Source organism: Triticum aestivum, chromosome 7B (genome assembly GCF_018294505.1).
Source record: "Triticum aestivum cultivar Chinese Spring chromosome 7B, IWGSC CS RefSeq v2.1, whole genome shotgun sequence".
Taxonomy (NCBI): domain Eukaryota; kingdom Viridiplantae; phylum Streptophyta; class Magnoliopsida; order Poales; family Poaceae; genus Triticum; species Triticum aestivum.
In genome coordinates this window covers 517,193,683-517,201,122 of record NC_057813.1, presented here as the reverse complement: position 1 = coordinate 517,201,122, position 7,440 = coordinate 517,193,683, and the positions used below count along the sequence as shown (strand labels likewise).

At 39.8% G+C, this 7,440-nt stretch overlaps 1 long non-coding RNA gene across 1 annotated transcript; it reads right to left on the bottom strand.

Moving 5' to 3' along the window:
• Positions 1-4,043: 4,043 nt before the first annotated feature.
• On the bottom strand, positions 4,044-6,289 carry LOC123159198 (uncharacterized). Its single transcript, XR_006479568.1, has 3 exons — positions 5,885-6,289; positions 5,061-5,758; positions 4,044-4,863 (listed from the first exon to the last, which is right to left on the bottom strand). It is a non-coding gene; the product is annotated as an uncharacterized lncRNA (long non-coding RNA).
• Positions 6,290-7,440: the final 1,151 nt, after the last annotated feature.

Sequence of the window (7,440 nt, the reverse complement as noted above, 5' to 3'; positions counted from 1 at the left end):
GAGCTCATTTGCGGAAGTTATGGCAGTTCTGGTTTTATTGTTACCCCCGTTGTCTTCTCTGCAAAATGAAGGACTGCTAGTGTTGCTGATCTAGGGCACGCGGTAGTACTGCTCTTTGGAGCGGTAGTACCGCAGGCCCTTGCGGTAGTACCGCTCTGTTGGAGCAGTACTACCGTGGCCTCAGGCCAGGCGCAGCTGCTCGAGCGGTAGTAGGGGCGGATGTAATTTTTTACATCCGCGCCCTACGCGGTAGTACCGCGCCGTGGGCGCGGTAGTACCGTGGGCTCTGGCCAGGCTCAGCAGCATGAGCGGACGTAGGGGCGGATGTAATTTTTTACATCCGCGCCATACGCGGTAGTACCGCTCTTCGTGTGCGGTAGTACCGTGCCGGAGTTTTTGCGCAGGTCCTCCCTCAGCGGAAGTAGGCACGGATGTAATTTATTTCATCCGCGCCCTTCCCAGGCTGAGACTTTCCTACCTTGCGGTAGTACCGCAAGGGGGCGCGGTAGTACCGCGCAAGCGGTAGTACTGCCCCCTAGTCAGGCAAGTTCCGGCCTATGCTGCTGTCGCGGTAGTACCGTGGTCCTCCACGGTAGTACCGCGCAGCCTCGCGGTAGTACCGCGCCCCTGGTGCGGTAGTACCGCGTTGTGCGGGCTGAGTGAGGGGATAACGGTTGGATTTTCTCCCCTCCTATAAAAGGGGGTCTTCTTCCCCATTGAGTCCAATCTTTTGAGCTCGTGTTCTTCCCCCATTGTTGACCTTCTTCGAGCTTGCTAACTCTCAATCCCTCCATGGATTCTTGCTAGTTTTTGAGGGAAAAGAGAGAGGAGATCTAGATCCACATTTCCACCAATCACTTTCTCCTCTATGTGAGGGGAGCCCCTTGGATCTAGTTCTTGGAGTTCTTGGTGTTCTCCTTCTTGTTCTTCCTCTCATTTTCCTCCCTAGCATTAGTTGCTTCGGTGGAATTTGAGAGAGAAGGACTTGGGCACTCCGTGTGCCCTTGCCATTGCATTTGGTGCATCGGTTTGAGTTCTCCACGTGATACGTGGAAGTTACAAGTTGAGAAGCTTATTACTCTTGGTGCTTGGTGCCCTTGAGCTTGTTTATCTTGGGTGCTTGGGCCCCCTAGTCGGTTGGTGGTGTTCGGAGCTCAATCATTGTGGTGTAAAGCTCCGGGCAAGCGTCGGGGTCTCCAATTAGGTTGTGGAGATCGCCCCGAGCAATTTGACGGGTACCGGTGACCGCCTCCAAGGGTTGCCAAAGTGTACGGGTTCGGTGACCGCCCCCAAGGGTCGCCATTTGTACGGGTTCGGTGACCGCCCTCAAGGGTCCCTTAGTGGAATCACGGCATCTTGCATTGTGCGAGGGCGTGAGGAGATTACGGTGGCCCTAGTGGCTTCTTGGGGAGCATTGTGCCTCCACACCGCTCCAAACGGAGATTAGCATCCGCAAGGGTGTGAACTTCGGGATACATCATCGTCTCCTCGTGCCTCGGTTATCTCTTACCCGAGCCCTTTACTTATGCACTTTACTTTGTGATAGCCATATTGTTATTTGTCATATATCTTGCTATCACTTTGTTGCTTACCTTGCTTAGCATAAGTTGTTGGTGCACATAGGTGCGCCTAGTTGTTGTAGGTTTTGTGCTTGACAAATTAACCGCTAGGTTTATTCCGCATTTGTTCAAGCCTCAACCGTAATTATTTTAAAGCGCCTATTCACCCCCCCCCCTCTAGGCGACATCCACGATCTTTCAGTTACATTGTTGAAATCATTCATGATGCTATTAAAAATTACTAAGAGAGGGGAACATATGCTTTTACATATTGCAATAATATCAAGTTTCCTCTCTATGTGTTGAAACTCTTGAAGTCATGCTTGTTATGCCTTCCTATGCTAGTTGATTATTGTTCCCATAAATTGTTTGCTCACAAAATCCCTATGCATAGGAAGTGTGTTAGGATTAAATGTGCTTTCCATATGCTTCATCATGCTCCCGTTATGTTTCAATTCATTACTTCTTTGTGAGCATCATTGAAATCATCATGCCTAGCTAAAAGGCATTAAAGAAAAGCGCTTGTTGGGAGACAACCCAATATTTACCCCTATTGTTTTTGTGTGTTCACATGATTAAGCTACTGTAGTAATCATGTTTTATAGCTTTTGTTTCAATGAAGTGCCAACTAAAGCCTTTGGGATAGTGTGGATGATATTTGATTTGATTCTGTGAAAAAACAAAAACTTTTGCGCTCAGTCCAGGAATTTTCAAATTCACTAGAACATGATTTTTATATAATTTTTTTACACATGATTTATATACAAATTCCCTACATTGTATCAATTTGTTAGAATTTTTAAAGTTACGGTAGTATGGTGGTTATTCAGATCTTTATAGATTGTTCTGTTTTTGACAAATTTTGTTTTCAACGCATAGTTTGCTTGTTTTAGTGTTTCAATAGATTATATTAAGTAATATAAATTGTGGAAGTGATAGAGTACAGTAGGAATTGAGTGGAAACAATTATAGATCTTGTCTTGACAGTACCCAAGTAAATAATTTGTTTTACTAGTCGCCAACCCGTGCATTCGCACGGGCGAGTTCGGTAAGCTACTACTTTAACTTGGCCTACGTTGTAAAATATGGGATGCAATTTTTTGGCTAATTTTATTTACCAGGAGCATGAAATTGAAATGTCCGGCTTTTTTTGGTGGAAGTGTTTCATCTTGTCTTACCATTGGGTTTAATATCCATATCTTTTTGTACTAAAAAGGAACAATGTATGTTAAATAATAGAATATGCCATGAAGCATATACTAATCTTTTCTCCATTTAGATAAGAAATCAAACTACTTTTGACTTCTGATGATGGTATGTAATGCCTTCACAATATTGAATTTTTTTTCTTATTGTCTGTTCACCTGTCACCTATTTTGCATGTTTCTAGAGAAATTTAGCAATTTACTATTAGATAGACAATGAGAGAGCCTCACGGAATCAATCATAAGAAAATTAATTTGACTTTTTATATTTTTCAAAAGATAATAGATATCAACGCGCACATCAGATACCATTTTTTTATATCATCTACCTTTCTCGTTCCTTCTTTTCTAAAGAGAAAATACAAAAGCTTAATCTTGAACGCATATAGTGCAAATTATAAAATCCATAGAGGAAATAGTCTTGTGATCGAGTTTCTATACGTGCTTTGAAGGTTGCACTTTTGTGCACCCCTTTGGTTCTGTATTGCTCTGGACATGCTCAATTTGATTATATTAGCCACTTCCTAAAATTAAAATGCTCAAATATTTTTTTAACAAATGGACAAAAGTAAAATATGGTCGCCTCTTTCTTGAATTCAGGTCAATTTTGGTAAATGTGGCATATACTTAAACCAAATAGAAATGATTTGGTATGTACCATGTCCAAACTGAATTTTGAATCAATATGATATTTACTGAAATACTAATACACTACTATAAAAACATTAATTTCTGACTCTCACATGCCTCGTACATATTATCTGCCACCATATATATGTAGTTACTACCGATTAAAATGCATATTACTATAAAAAAATAAAACTTCTAATACTAAGATAGACTGGTACATATGTACATGAACTAAAAAACGAATCTAACTCAGATTTTTGCACTGTATTTAACTTGGGAAAATCTCAATAAAAAAACTTGTGCTCCATTACATCCAGGAATTCATATTTGGATAGACATACTCCAACCCACTAAAACCTAATCACATTGAGGACAAAATTGAATGGAGAAGAGTGAAAAAAAATGCAACTATGTTTTTTTGATTGAGATGAATTATCATCCCATACATGTTCAAACTTTCTATGTCATGTTAGATTTACCCTTAAACTTGGTAGACCTGAATCCTATTGCATCCACTTGGGGGTAAGGCAGGTGTATTGGCATTGACTACAATGAATTTGTTTTCTTACTTCTGCATATGTTTGGGTTAATGGACAAATAATCTGATTATGTTGCTAAATTTTGAACCAAACAATCACCCGCAAAACCAAACAAAAAATAAATCTTGAACCAAACATGTTTACAATAGTCGTCACCACTCTAAACTGGGGCATGCATTCATCATAAGTTTAACCTTAAAATATTTACAAAGTTAAAATGCATGGACTGAGGTGAAGGCTAATCCTTACTTAGAAGCAATTCAATTTCGCAGTACAAAAATCCGATAGAAAAAAGATCGAGAGAACATTGCCAAGTCTAACATGAGCCTCCCATGTATTAGGTAACGTATTGGCGACATGCATAGCTCATAGGCCGTATTTAGCACGACATGGTTGCCATAGTTCTGCTCCAACTCGGTCTTCAACTCTCAAAAAAATTTAGTTAGAATCCTTTCATGGATAAGGTCCTTAGCTATAAACTTTAGAACTCCAGCCATGTGAACAATGTCCATAACATTAGAACATTTTCTGTTAGCAGGCAAAGTCTATTGCCTGAAACATGAGTAGTTGCAGACAATAACCTGTGTCCAACTAAGATGCTAGCTCGGGGAAAAAAATTGTTACCTGGAGACAACCATAGACAGCCATTTATGGCCTCACCAATCGACTGATCGCCTTCCAGATAAATAACTGGAAACAACATACTCTAACATGGAAACCTTATATGTACGTGATGCTCTAGCAAGCCATCACATGTACCCCTAGATCCAGAACTTGGCGAGCTGAATGCACCTGCGACTGGAAGCATGGGAATAAAGTAGTGAGTGCACACGCCTTTGCATTGGCGTTGCATGTCGACCGGCCGTGCAGCCACGACGTTCCAACCAAGAAGCAGTAGCATGATGAATCCGCCATCACGATGGTGGCCAGCTGCAATGGTGGCCATGCAAAAAATTTATTGTCTGATACTTGCACGGATTAATAACATCATAGAGATACACATGCAGCTAAGCCAATATAGTGCCATGTAATGCAGCGAGAAGATGCTTCTGTATTTGTAATAAGTACTATAACTCATACTACCATCTTTCTGTTGGCAAATCATATAATTTTACCAATAGGCTGACCTCTTCATCTAGTATCATGTCAAGTCAAATAAGTTCATTGCTGTCGACGTTAATGGCGTTCCATAGACGAATTACTCCAGCCTTCCCTTTCTAGGAATCTTTCTCGTTGGCGTAACTACTCATTGGTGTAGCTACTCTGGCCTTCACTTTGCATGGGAATCCTTCTCCATTGAGGTTAGCTGTATTATTTTAAACCTTATACTACAAAAACGAAAGAAAGTATAACTCGAATATAAAAAATTAAAGGAATAGAAAAGATTAACAGGTAAAAGATCATAAAAATTCTTAGGATTTGTACTTGTTTAGTCTCAAGCAAAGCTGCTGGCAAATCCAAGGCTTTAATTAGAAAAAAGAGAGTAGACCCTATGATTAGTCGGTGAATCTGCACTATGTAAGCAACATGTAGGATCTAACAAACAGAACAATGACAGCAACAGATCAGAGGCAAGCTTTGCACAAAGTGGGAGAATCTTGAGAAGATGGGGATAGTTGGTGTGCTCCTACCTGATCTCCATGAGTCATCGAGCAGATGGGTAAAGTTGGTGTGCTCCTACCTGATCTCCATGAGTCATCCCAGAATTATAGGTGAGAAGACAAAGGATCCAATCTGTGGAGAGCACAAAACAATGAGAGGACACGGTAGAGAAAAAGTTGAATCGGACTCCAATTAAAAAGCCATGGTTGATCCAATTGTAGACCTGCAACAAAACAAATCAGAATAAGTAGTGTTAGAGAGGGACGATCCTTTTGTTTTCCATTGGGGGAGAGAGAGATAATCAACAGAAGGAGATCGTGGATTATGGGCATAGTTGCTGTGCTTTTACCAGATCTCCATGAGACACCAAAAAACTGTACATGAGAAGATTCAAGATCCAATCCGTGGAGAGCACAAAAAGTTGAGAAGACACGATAGATAAAAACATGAATCAAAATCCAAAGAAAAACCAACAGTCGAACCTGCAAGAAAACAAATTCCATGTGAAAATACGGATCTGGTACAGATGAGGAAAACTATTTTGATGCAAAAAGATCCGTGAGCATGAAATCCATGCCTTCTTTTTGAGAGAGGAGATCCATTTGTTTTCCAATGGGGAGGAGGGAGATAATCAAGAGGAAGAGATCTGGATGGTTGTATCTTCCAACCGGGGAGAAAGAGATAGTGATGGAGAAGATGAAGAGATCACGGAGGGGAGGAAGAAGAAATCGTCCCTTGTAGTACGTGTATAGGTTTTTCTTTTGAGGGATGTAGTACGTGATGAAGAGATCTCTGAAAAAATAGAGATAGAGATTTTTTTTATTAGTTTTTTTACAGTTCTTTATATTATATAATGACAATTGTTGCCGGGCTGATTAATATGATTGACCCAATTGAGTATAATCTTGGACTTCCATTTTTTCTGTCAATAATTATATGTGTAGATCTGAACCGTAATAATTCGGTCCCACTAGATGAACGGCTCCTAATTTCTAATTACTGGTAATTTTTAGGAAGTGCCGAATTAGTATAGGTATAGATAGATTATACTAACGCATCTCACGGAGTTCTATTAAGTTTTGTGTGATTGAAGTTTTCAAGTTTTGGGTGAGATACCGATATGAGGAGAATAAGGAGTGACAAGACACTAAGCTTGGGGATGCCCAAGGCACCCAAGGTAATATTCAAGGAAGATCCAAGAAACTAAGCTTGGGGATGCCCCGGAAGGCATCCCCTCTTTCGTCTTCAACATTATTGGTAACCTTACTTGGAGCTATATTTTTATTCGTCACATGATATGTGTTTTGCTTGGAGTGTCATTTTATTTTGTCTAGATTTGCTTGCTGTTATTTATAATAAGGTTTTGTATCTTTTATTTCAATAAAAGTGTCAAGGATAGCCTTCATGATGCTCAATTTGCAAGTATATGAGTTGCTGTTTCAAAACAGAATGTTTGTCGCTATTGCAAAAATTCCCTAGAAAAGTTAGAATGTGATAAAAGCTTGAAATTTTGACACAATATGAAATGATAAGTTCTACATAGTGTGGTAAATTCTCAGATTTTTTTTGATTTAAACAATTATGGATCCTCTTGCATTCTTTATAGACTGTTCTGTTTAGACAGATTTTTGTTATGTTTTCATTGTTTGCATATGTTTGCTTGTTTAATGATTCTATTTAAGGATGGGAGTATTAAATATGTAGAGGCATTTAGTACGCAATGTCAAATTATAATTTTAGTGATTTTCTACAATAGAGAATGATAAGGTTTTGCATGGATTTATACTAGCTTATCTCACGAGTTCTTGTTTAGTTTTGTGTGCATGAAGTTTTTAAGATTTCGGAAAACTATGATATGAGAGGAATTAAGGAGACACGAGAGATCAAGCTTGGGGATGCCCAAGG